General features: G+C 43.4%; 1 long non-coding RNA gene and 1 pseudogene across 2 annotated transcripts in view; both read right to left on the reverse strand.

Moving 5' to 3' along the window:
* The window catches only part of LOC123390642, a 42,266-nt gene that overhangs the window by 29,594 nt on the left and 88 nt on the right, over window positions 1-12,584 (reverse strand). Inside the window, exon 2 of one of the 2 annotated variants that reach the window (XR_006605180.1) lies at window positions 10,894-11,854. This is a non-coding gene — a long non-coding RNA (uncharacterized LOC123390642). Of the gene's footprint in view, window positions 1-10,893 lie in introns of both variants that reach the window. The other variant, XR_006605179.1, reaches the window with a different exon arrangement.
* On the reverse strand, window positions 2,869-3,985 carry LOC101693274 (annotated as a pseudogene).

The following is a 12,584-nucleotide window of genomic DNA, read 5'->3' on the forward strand; positions in this document are numbered from 1 at the left end:
CCGCTACAAACATTCTGTACAATTTTCTGTGTGGACGTATGCTTTTATTTCTCAGGTAAAATTGATGGTTCATGCACAAAACGACCCTGCTTAAAGGGGAAAGGACAGTTTCTAGTCGGTAGTAGGATACTGTTGCAGTAAGGAAAAGAGGCCATCATGAATGAAACTCAACTCTGATTTGGACAGAGGTAACTGGGCATTTATAAGGGAGAATGAGGGAACAGGAAGGAGGGGTGAGTAGCTGACTTTGTAAAGTGAAGAATTACAAAAAGCAGGAAGTGGAGTGGTTGATCATGTGACATCCATTTAGGTTTATTAACTGGTGCTTATCCAGGTTAGGCTGTCACACTCCTACAGAGGCTGGGAGACAGGGGCATACCTTGAGGTGTTGATTGGAACAAACAGTAAGTTCTTTGGCAGCCTCGAGTTTTCTCAGGCAGGCACTTTAAGTGGGACAGGGTCATCCATCCTAGGGATGTGGTATTGAACTATTAGGAACAATGCTGTGGTAATTAAGTCTTTATAGGGCTAGATGGAAAGGGTTTAGAGGAACATGGCTAGAGTTCGGTCAGTCATATGGTAATTCTGTACTTAATTTTTGAAAGAACCCTGGTTATCTTTGTGTGCCTTTTGAAATACATGTGAATATACTGCTATTTCAAAAATTAAAGTAGTAATAAACGCACATTATAGAAGACATCATACATAGGCATATAACCAAGAAGAATTACTATCAAGAATTTATGGAGAACTTCCTCAAATCAATATAAGACAATAACCCCAACAGAAAAAGTGAAAATAGTATGAAAGATAACTCAAAGAAGAAACAAAAACTGTCAATTAAAATAACAATGAGATAACATTTTACATCCATCAAATCAGCAAAGATGAGTCCACTAATAACAAATGTTGGTGACTCTATGGGGCAACAGGGACCCTCTTTTCTTTTTAAGATTTTTTTTTTTTAAAGATTTTATTCATTTATTTGACAGAGAGAGAGATCACAAGTAGGCAGAGAGGCAGGTAGAGAGAGAGAGAGAGAGGAGGAAGCAGGCTCCCTGCTGAGCAGAGAGCCCGATGCGGGACTCGATCCCAGGATCCTGAGATCATGACCTGAGCTGAAGGCAGCGGCTTAACCCACTGAGCCACCCAGGCTCCCTAAGATTTTTTTTATTTATTTGAGAGAAAGAGAGAGAGCACGAGATGGAGAGAGAGAGAGAGCAGAAGCAGGGTGGTGGGGGAGAGGGAGAAGTGGACTCCCCGCCGAGCAGGGAGCCTGACATGGGGCTCCCTCACCCCAGGACTCTGAGATCATGACCTGAGCCAAAGGCAGAGACTTGACTGAGTAACCTAGGCACCCCGCAGGTTTGAGGAATTTAAGGAAGCTTTGTAGCTGGATTTGCCCTGGAGGAATCTGGCCATGTGGACATCATGAGCAGCACACTGGACCATTTAAGCCATGGCGACGAAAAACATATGTAAGGCCTTCTCTTTTTTTAAGGTTTTATTTTTAAGTAGTCTCTACACCCAACCTGGGGCTTGAATTCACAATCCCAAGATCAAGAGTCACTTAATCTACTAACTGAGCCAGCCAGGCACCTCTTTAAGGCCGTCTTTAGGGGTGTCTGGGTGGCTCAGTTAAGTGTCTGCCTTCAGTTCGGGTCATGATCCTGGAGATCCATTTCAAGCCCCATATCGGGCTCCCTGCCCGGGAGCTTCTCCCTCTGCCCCTCACCCCGTTTGTGTGTGCTGTCTCTCTCAAGTAAATAAACAAATAAATAAATAAATAAAACTTTAAAAGAAAGAAAGGTCTCCTTTATAAAGAAAATATAATGGGCACCTGACTGGCTCAGTTAGTAGAGCTAGCACCACTTGATGTCGGGGTTGTGAGTTCAAGTAAAGATTACTTGAAAGTAATGTCTTTTTTTTTTTATTTTTTAAACTTCAAGTTTATTTTTTTATTTATTATTATTTTTTAAAGATTTTATTTATTCTTCAGAGAGAGAGGGAGAGAGAGCGAGCACAGGCAGACAGAATGGCAGGCAGAGGCTGAGGGAGAAGCAGGCTCCCTGCTGAGCAAGGAGCCGGATGTGGGACTCGATCCCAGGACGCTGGGATCATGACCTGAGCTGAAGGCAGCTGCTTAACCAACTGAGCCACCCAGGTGTCCCTATTTCTTTATTTTTTAAAAAAGATTTTATTTATTTATTTGGCAGAGAGAGAGGACACAAGTAGGCAGAGAGGCAGGCAGAGACAGAGAGGAGAAGCAGGCTCCTTGCTGAGCAGAGAGCCCAATGCAGGCCTCAGTCCCAGGACCCTGAGATCATGACCTGAGCCGAAGGCAGAGGCTTAACCCACTGAGCCACACAGGCACCCTTGAAAGTAAGTCTTAAAAAAGAAAATAGAAGACCAGATATGAATTTTTCTTTGAAGAACGGAAGCCTTTTTTTTAATTAACAAAGGGCTCACTAATTAGATTCGGACAACTTCAAAGAGCTAAATAGAAATCTCAAAGTGAATACATTTTTACATTGCACTTACTGCTTTCCAGATTCTGGCCTCCGGAGGGAAGAGAATGCTCACTACTGTACCTGTTGTGCTGAGGATGTCACATCTGTGATCGCTAAGTTCTGGTCGTTGCCTCTCTACCTGCTCATCTACCGCACTCCTCAGTGGGTGAGAACTTCCAAAAGGGCAGGGACTAGTGTGCCAGGGTGGCTCAATCAGTTAAGTGTCTGCCTTCAGCTCTGGTCATGATCCGAGGGTCCTGGGATCAAGCCCCAAGTTGGGCTTTCCTCTCCCTCTGCCCTTGCCCCTGCTCATGCTCACACCTCCCCCCCACACTGTCTCTCTAATAAATAAATAAAATCTTAAAACCAACAAAAAGGCAGGGACTGTGTCTGTCCTGTCTCTGCTGTGTGCCCAGCACTTTGAGTCATGAGCACAGCTGTGCCCCTGGCTCTGTGCCACAGCTGGCCCCCAACAAAGACTTCTTTTTTGTGTTTTAATTGCTGAGTCAATAGCTATCTTCTTGGTCTCTTATTTTACATTTATTAGATAAGTCGAAAGAACTGTTCAGTTTGTTGTATGAACACGTGTAGAGGCATAGGACTGAAATTAATTATCTAACAATACAGAATGTATTGTTTAGGATGTAAAGTCCATCAAGGCTTCGGGATTCTGAGCTATTTTGCTAGAATGGAAAACCGCCTGAGCCATCTCCATCTCTAGCAGATGCATGTTGTTTCCTGTGATAATTAAGGCATTTGATGGTCTTCCCAAGTCCATAGCATGCGTTTGCTGCAAGTGCTGGCTGCAATTTTCTGGTCCTGGCTAAGCTAACACACGTCTCCTTGGTAACTACTGATTCTTCTCCTCATATTCTTTGATTCCAAACAATCTCCAGAAGTTGCTGCGCTGCTTGATTTTCATTCACATACCAAGAAGGTTCAGAGGTCTTACTTCCTTCGATGAGATTTTCCGAAGACTGCTCCTTTACTTCTATATCCGGGACAGGGTGTGCGGGCTGTTCTGTCCTTTCTTCACTTTGTCAAAGAAGCTTTCTGGTCTCCGAGTGCCCAAAAAACCAACAGAAACTATCTCTCCAAATTTACACAACTGTAAACCACAGCAGCCTATAGCATTTATTATGGAATCATTTTGAATAACTCCATAAGAGATTCCCAGTTTCGTTGCTCTCAGAATAAGATCCCTGTATGTTGTAGCCCCAAATGGGTCATCAATCACAAGGAAGGCAACACCATTGATATCAGCATCCTTCAGAATATTATCTGCTTCTTGTTCCACTTCTTCTTTATGAGCAAGAATCAATTTTTTTTCATAAGACTCTTCCAGGGCTTTCTTCCCTACTGTCAGGACTGAGGTATAGGCTTCTACATACACTTAAGTGTGTTGTTTTCCAACTTCTGGCCCCTTGGATGTTGTTCTTGGCATCACCCAGGCCCAAGTTGACCAGGTAATACATTTCAAATTCCAGGGGCAGGGAGGCCACTAACTGCTGCCTTTCTGAAGAAGAAGCTACTGATCAGAGTGCGCTTTTTTTTTTTTTTTTTTTACGATTTTATTTATTTATTTGACAGACAGAGATCACAAGTAGACAGAAAGGCAGGCAGAGAGAGATGGAGGAAGCAGGCTCCCCGATGAGCAGAGAGCCAGATGCGGGGCTCGGTCCCAGGATCCTGGGATCATAACCTGAGCTGAAGGCAGAGGCTTTAACCCACTGAGCCACCCAGGCGCCCCTGATCAGAGTGCTTCTTACACTGAATTTGCATCCTGCATAAAAATGAAGCAAGAGGGGCGCCTGGGTGGCCCAGTGGGTTGAAGCCTCTGCCTTTAGCTCAGGTCATGATCTCAGGGTCCTGGAATCGAGCCCCGCATCGGGCTCTCTGCTCAGCGGGGAGCCTGCTTCCTTCTCTCTCTGCCTGCCTCTGCCTAGTTGTGATTTCTCTCTGTCAAATAAATAAAATATAAAAAAAAAAAAATGAAGCGGGCGCCTGAGTGGCTCAGTGGGTTAAGCCGCTGCCTTCGGCTCAGGTCATGATCTCAGGGTCCTGGGATTGAGTCCCGCATCGATCGGGCTCTCTGCTCAGCAGGGAGCCTGCTTCCCTTCCTCTCTCTCTGCCTACTTGTGATCTCTCTCTGTCAAATAAATAAATAAAATCTTTTTTTTTTTTAATTTTATTTCTTTATCAGAGAGAGGGGGAGAGAACGAACACAGGCAGACAGAATAGCAGGCAGAGGCAGAAGGAGAAGCAGGCTCCCTGCTGAGCAAGGAGCCCGATGTGGGACTCAATCCCAGGACGCTGGGATCATGAATGACCTGAGCCGAAGGCAGCTGCTTAACCAACTGAGCCACCCAGGTGTCCCAATAAATAAAATCTTTAAAAAAAAAATGAAGCAAGACATTATTAAGTGTAGTAACACTTTTTTTTTTCCTTTTATGACTAATTTTTTTTCTGAGGAGCACTGACCAAAGAAGGGAAGATGGTTTCTTAGATCTGTTTCAAAGCGTGTGTTTTCCCTGGATTTTTGACATTGCTTTTCAGAGGGATAACTGACCTTACTCTTTCGCTCTCAAGACAGGAATCATATACATTAACCCCCTTTTTACTTAACACCTTTCATTTCCCATCAAAGAAATTATACTAAAATATAGAAAGACACATTTCCTTCTTCTAGCCCAATATCTACCCTACTTTCATGACCAGTTATTTCCCAGTCTGGATATGAAAATTTATAAGAAACTCTGTAGGACATTCATTCAGTGAGCAAGTAGTAGTGGAATTTTGTGACCTGGACACATGGTGGAAAAGAACATTCTTGTAGCAGTTTGAGATGGAGCCTAGATGGTTCCTGGCCTTTGAAAGTGCCCTCACATCCAGTGTCACGTGGGCGTTCTCATCCCCCATCTTGCTTCCCCTGCTATCCGAATCTGTGTGATTATCTGTGTTCGGATAGTCTGGAAGAGCAGGGAGAAGAGATGGCAAAAGAGCATCCAGTCGTCTGTTGTAGTTAATGTCAGGAGCTCTCTTATCTCTCTGAGAACTGGAAAGTCACTGGGGAAATAATTACCACATGGACTAAAAATCTCTATTAGTCTTTGGGTAGAACAATGCCAAGAGGAATTTTCCAATGTTCCCCATCCCATCTTTGTGTCCTCAAAAACATCTCAACGGATGTTGAGATGGGGTGAGGTGAGATGGGGCGGAGTGAGACTTAATCCTCCATCTCAGGGAAACTAGGTATCATAACCATGTCACATGACATTTGAAAATAGTGAAAAGTTTTGCTTTTTGATTATTTTTCCCTACTCTTTTTCTTACGCATCCTCTTTTCTCCAAACACAATTTTGAATGTAGTGTATATACCAGCGGATAGACTTCTTCATGTACTTTGCATCCTAAATGCTCTCCTTTGTGGAGAATCCAGAAGCAGTGATGTGTTTTTAATTTAATTTATTTATTTGAGAGAGAGTGAGTGTGAGAGAGCAGGGAGAGGGAGAAGCAGGCTGCCCACTGAGCAGGGAGTCTGATGTGGGACTCGATCTCAGGATCTTGGGATCATAACCAGAGCCCAAAGCAGATGCTTAACCCATTCCACCCATGAGCCCTGCAGTGATATGTTTTTTGAAAGCAACTGTGCTATAATACCTTTTTTTTTTTTAACTTGAATAACTCACAAGGAGGGAAACTGTAGATTTGGAATTTAACTTGGCAAGATAATATGTAGATATGATTAACTATAATGAAATCGGCAAGGTCTCAGACGGAGCTATCAATGTAAGGTTGATGTGCAAATATAACAAAATATAATTTTAACTTGAAGTGAACAAACACAATTTGCTATAACAAATGGTCTGACAAATGCAATTTTCTATAATGAAAAAAGCCTTAAATTTTAGGTTATAATTTCTGGAGGTAAAAGCTGCCTATCACAGAGGCTACCTGATTTTATCTCACTTTTATTTATTTATTTACTATTTTATTTTATTTATTTTATTTACTATTAATTTACTATTTAATTCAATTTAATTTAAATTCAGTTTATTTAAATTCAATTAACATACAATATATCATTAGTTTCAGAAGTAGTGTTGTTATTCAGTTGTGTTTATTTATTTTTTAAAGATTTATTTATTTGACAGAGAGAGATCACAAGTAGGCAGAGAGGCAGGCAGAGAGAGAGAGGAGGAAGCAGGCTTCCTGTCAAGCAAAGAGCCTGATGCGGGGCTTGATCTCATGACCTGAGCCAAAGGCAGAGGCTTTAACCCACTGAGCCACCCAGGCACCCCTCGGTTGTGTTTAATACCCAGTGCCCATCCCCCAGTTACCCCATTGCCCTCATCCACTGCTCCTCCAGCAACTCTGTTTGTTTCCTCAGTTTGTCTCCCTCACTGATTTCATCTTCTTTTATTTTCCCCTCCCTTCCCCTATGAGTCTCTGTTTTGTTTCTTAAATTCCACATTTATCCCCCTTTTTAAAATGAAATGGAAACAACAACAAAAAAATGAAATAGCAGTTACTCTTTGGCTAGAGACAGAGCCTACCTAAAACTGATTTTGAAAAAGCATCTTCCCCTTGGCCAGATGTTGGTCTGTTGTAATCTGGAGTCCACCTTGACTCCTACTGTCTATACCTATAGCTTTGCTTGTACGTGTACCCAAGCTACACTGAAAGATCTCAGGTCACTGAAATTCTTTTCTTGTAACATTTTCCATTAGACATCACTGTCACTTGTAACTGATTTGAACTAAAGTTGAATTACGGTCTTTTAAAACTTATAATTTATTTTTATGCCTGTTACTGTGGAGTCTTCCAATGATATGGCCCTGTGTTTAAGGTCCATCTCTTTAGGGACGCCTGGGTGGCTCAGGGAGTTAAGTCTCTGCCCTCGGCTCAGGTCATGATCTCAGGGTCCTGGGACCTTGCCAATTTCATGATCTCAGGGATAGAGCCTGCATCTGGCTCTCTGATCAGTGGGGAGCCTGCTTCCCCGCCCCCACCCCCGACTGCCTCTCTGCCTGCTTGTGATCTCTCTGTCAAATAAATAAATAAAATCTTAAAAAAAAAAAAAGGTCCATCTCTTTAATTGGCTCTAAGTTCCCTGAGGTTGGGGCTATGTCAGTTTGGGCTCCAGGCTGAATCACTGGTAACAGGACACAGAAGATGCACTGCCCCAATACGTGTACTGTATGTAATATATACATGGTATTAGAATTATATGTAAACTAAATTTGCATCAGGTCATATAGTTTTGTCATCTTCTATTTAATAATCATCACCTGAGGAAGGGACGCCTGGCTGGCTCGGTAGAGCATGCAACTCTCAATCTCAGGTTTGCGACTTCAAGCCCCACATTGGGTATGGAGCATATTTAAAATTAAAAAAAAAAGGGGGGGGGATGCCTGGGTGGCTCTGTCGATTAAGTGTCTGACTTCAGCTCAGGTCATAATCCCAGGGTCCTGGGACCGAGTGTCACATCGGGCTCCTTGCTTGGCAGGAAGCCCACATCTCTCTCTGCCTGCTACTCTCCTTGTGTGAGCTCTTTCTCTCTCTTCCTCTCTGATAAATAAAATCTTTAAAAATGAAATAAAATTAAAATTTATTTATTTATAAAGATTTTATTTATTTGACAGAGAGATCACAAGTAGGCAGAGAGACGGGGGTGGGGCGGTGGGCAATGAGGGAGCAGGTTCCCTGCTGAGCAGAGAGCCAGATCCTAGGACTCTGGGATCATGACCTGAGCTGAAGGCAGAGGCTTAACGCACTGAGCCACCCAGGCGCCCTAAAATTAAATTTTAAAAATTAAAAAAATAATAATCATCCACTGGTAGAAATTTTGGTTGTTTGCAGCACTTTACTTTTCTAAGTTTTTGTACACATTTCTGATTATTTCCTTAAATTCTTAAATTGGAACATTACTTTATGAGGCATTGATGCTTTTGAGTTTCCTAAACTTCTAGGAAAGAAGTTCCTAGCACTAAGGTATTGGGGGTACCAATTTGACAAGGAAACATATTTCATTTTTCTTATTTTCTTTTCGTTATCTTATTGTGTAAGGTATTTGTATGGTTCAATGTAAAAATGTTCCCCCTGCCCTGGCACACTTTGAATTGCCTGGTCTTCACTTCCTGCTCAACCCAGACAATATGGGTTTTTTTCTCCCACTCCAAATACTTCTTTCCCTGGAGGACAAAAGGCAGATAGTGCACCTCAGACCTAATGATAGTTACATTCTTCTACCATGGGCTACTCAAATCTCCGTGCCTGAAGAAAGACCCGTAATTATCATTTGTCGATTTGGGGCAAGTGATCTAGAATAGGGCTCCTCCTCCTCTGTGTTTTCGGGAGGTGAGTGTGTAAGGGCCCCTGGAGAGCTCCTCGGCACCCTTTCCCCTACAGTCACCGCAGTGCTGGAATTCTCAGGGAAAAACTGGAGGTCTTCCTCTCCAGAATAGGCCACAAAACCAACTCTTCCCCATGACTTCCCGTGGAAATGAGTGGGTTTCCCCTCAGAGGACTGGTAGCTATCCATGCCTTGGATATACTACAAAATAACACCCTGGGATAAAGGGAGAACAATGTTAGGGGAAATCAACCACCTCTGGCTGGGTCCCCTCAGACCCACAGAACTAGACCTATCCTTTGGGACCTCAGTTCCTGGCCTGTCACATCTCCACTTCCGTCAGGATGGAAGCTGCTCTTTCCACTTGCTTACTTATCTCGCTGCTCATAGCCGAGAGGAGCTCTTCCTCTGGAAATCTCTCCTCAGGTCCTCATTTCTGAGAAAGGTGACCTGACAGCACTTGTCTTCCTTTTACCATATAGTAATATTTTATTGTCTGTTATCCCTTCACTCCCAAACTGGAAGCTCTGAGAAGAAAATGATTATGTTTGTCGTCATCAAAGCCTAGCACAGTACATGCCAAGAGTGGACACTTCAGAAATGTTGAATGAATTGTACTTGAAAACTGAAGGACTGATTAAAGCTTTTCATAATAGTTTTAAGAAATGAAATTCACCTTTAAAGTGTACAAATCAGTGCACAGTCACGGAATCGTCCAGTTGTCACCCTTCTCTGAGACCAAGGGGTCTGAGGATCAAGGTAGTGACAACCAATGCTGTGGGCGACAGTAACAGAGGCAGAATACCTGCAAGGGTTAAGGCCTAAGTAATACACCTTCCAGGAGAGTGAACATGAAAATTTGCTGGCGTAGGATAGGGGGTAAAGGGTGGACATCTTTCAGAAAATCCAGATAACTTTACTGTACACCTTGAAGTCTGTGGAGAGGTTTACAAAGGGCTGTGCAAGAAAGAAGGAACCTGCCAGACAAGCCAGAAAGAGAAGCGGGAGGAGGAAGGGATGAAGGTTTCAGGAATGTGATTTCCAAGCTAAAAAATCCTCTTCAGCTTGCAGGAGAAAATCTGAGGAGTGAAGGAACACCAAGGGCGGGCGGTCCCACTCAGCCTGCTGCCGCCATGAGCACATGGGTGAGACTCTACAAGGACTAGGCATGGAGAACTCTCATTGTCCCCTTTGGTCCAACACCAAGATGGTGGAGAGAACTGACATGTTTACAGTGTCAAGTCTTTCTGTGTAAGGACATAGTATGGCTTTCTATTAATTTAGATTTTTGTCAATATCGTTCAAAAAGCTTATCATTTTATCCATAAAGGCCTGCATACCTATTGTTAAATTTATTCTCAAGTACTTTATATTTTTGTTGCTATGGCAAATGGTATATTTTTATTAAAATGTTTATCACAACATAACAAAGTGCACAGATCAAGTGTACACCTTGACTTCATATATGTATATGTTCATGCTACCAAATGGCAAGCTATTTTTAAATATTTATTTATTTGTTTGTTTGATAGAGAAAGAAGGCATGTGTGTGGGGAGTGGGGCAGAGAGGGAGAGAGAAGCTTTCAAAAAGACTCCCCATTGAATGCAGGGCTAGTCCTCACAACCCTGAGATCATGACCTGAGCTGAAATCAAGAGTCACACCCTTAACTGACTGAGCCACCCAGGTGCCCCTCAAATGGCAAATATATATTTTTAAGATTTTATCTATTTGACAGACAGATCACAAGTAGGCAGACAGGCAGAGAGAGAGAGAGAGGAGGAAGTAGGCTCCTTGCTGAGCAGAGAGCCAGACAGATATGGGGCTAGATCCCAGGACCCTGAGATCATCACCTGAGTTGAAGGCAGAGGCTTTAACCCACTGAGCCACCCAGGCGCCCCAAATGGCAAATATTTTTTAAAAGTTACACTTGCTGATGGTTGCTGATGCTAGAAATGCAATAGATTTCGTATACTGATTTTTTTGCTATTTTGATTTTATACTCAGCAACCTTGCTAAATTCACTTACCAACTTTATCTCGATTTTCTTTTCGGGTTGCTACCCACAGAATTATATCATCCACAAATACTGATATTCTTGTTTTCCAATGCTTATATATTTGTTGCTGTTTGTTGGGCTGGCTAAACTCCTTGCATTGACTAGGGTTATTGAGAGCAAGCAGTCTTGGCTTGTTTCTCATATTAAGAGAAATGCTTTCAACATTCCACCATTATTATGATGTGTGCTGTAGGATTTTTGAGGATGTCCTTTATCAGTTTATGAGATGTTCTTTATCATCAGCAGATGTTGAGTATTTTGAGTAGTTTTTAATGCATCAATTGACATGAGTAAACTGTTTCCCCTTGAATGTACTTATGGGTCCATATTTCTCCTAGTCTAATATTTCATTATAACTCTGAGAAATGTCTTTTGCTGTATTTCTTCTCTGTTCTCCCTCTTCGCCCATCCCAGAAGTTGTTGGTCTTCTTGTTTCCTCCCTCACTCCTCTTCTCTCTCTTTCTCTCTCTTATTTTCAAGCTCCAACTTTTTGTAGGTTTCCCAATCTATCAAAGGTTGGGGGATGACCACCTGGTTTTCAGACACTGTGTCTCCCCACAGTCTGCTCCTTCCACAAGCAGGTTTCAATCCAAGCACTGGAGTAGAAGATATGTGGCTTAAATTCCAGTTCTGTCAATCTCCAAAAATGCACCAAGACAGATTCGCCCCTGCCTTTTAGTCTCATCCATAAAATCCCATCTCATCTGCAGGTTGGTTGGAAACTCCGACGACCAAATGCAGTAGAACCTCCCTGCAAATTACTCACAGGTAAGGGTTTGGTGACTTTGACACTAAGATTGTCAGAGGTAGTGTGAGGTAACCTACAGCTTGGATATTGAAGCTAATGGAACCTAGATCCACTCCCAGGCAGCAGTGTGACCTTGTGCTTGTTACTTTCTAAACCTTTCTAATCCTTCCTCCTTCGTCCAGCCTGCAGAAAAAAAGATGCAGAACACTCGACACATAGTAAGAGCTCAGTGAATTTAGCAGTTATTAAGAGATATAATGCACGTGCACACAGCCTGAAAAACATCAAATATTCCATAAATATAAGCCATATGCCATCGGTGGGTTCGAGGCTCCGAAGGCCCGAAGTCAGCTCCCCAGCACCAGTATCAGAGCCCAGGTACCTAGTAGGTAGGGTGATGAAGGGGGACTGCAGAGAAAACTCCTCTGAGCCTCGAATCCCAACTGCCGGGCTTCCAGGAGCACCAGGCTGTAACTAAGCTCCCTAAGTTTGGTGGAAAAAAAAAAAATGCCAAAATGACTGGGGAAGGAGCAGCTGCGGCCACTCTCACATTCGCGGGAGGGCTCCTGCTCTCGCTTTCTGGGAGCTTTCTCAGGAGTTTAAACCCGCAGAAACGCTCCGCACCACCAACCGCAATCACGACGAACCAGTCGAGAGTAACAAGCGCGCTCCCGGATGCAGTCGCTAGGCGGGGCTCGTCGCGTCCCGCCCCCGAACCGCGTCCCCGTTTGCGCACGCGTGATTCCTTTCCTCTAGCGCTCCGGCCCCCACACCAGCTAAGTTCGTGCGGCGCGTTCCAGGCACTTTTTTGACGCAAGGTGCGGCAGCTCGGAGCCGAGCGGAAGTGCGGCGCGACTACTGCTACAGGAGGGGAGGGTGATGGAGGTGGAAGCGAAGCCGGAAGTGTGACTAA

The sequence above is a fragment of the Mustela putorius genome, unplaced genomic scaffold (genome assembly GCF_011764305.1).
Source record: "Mustela putorius furo isolate JIRA1106 unplaced genomic scaffold, ASM1176430v1.1 tig00000135_pilon_pilon_pilon, whole genome shotgun sequence".
NCBI classification, from domain to species: Eukaryota; Metazoa; Chordata; class Mammalia; order Carnivora; family Mustelidae; genus Mustela; species Mustela putorius.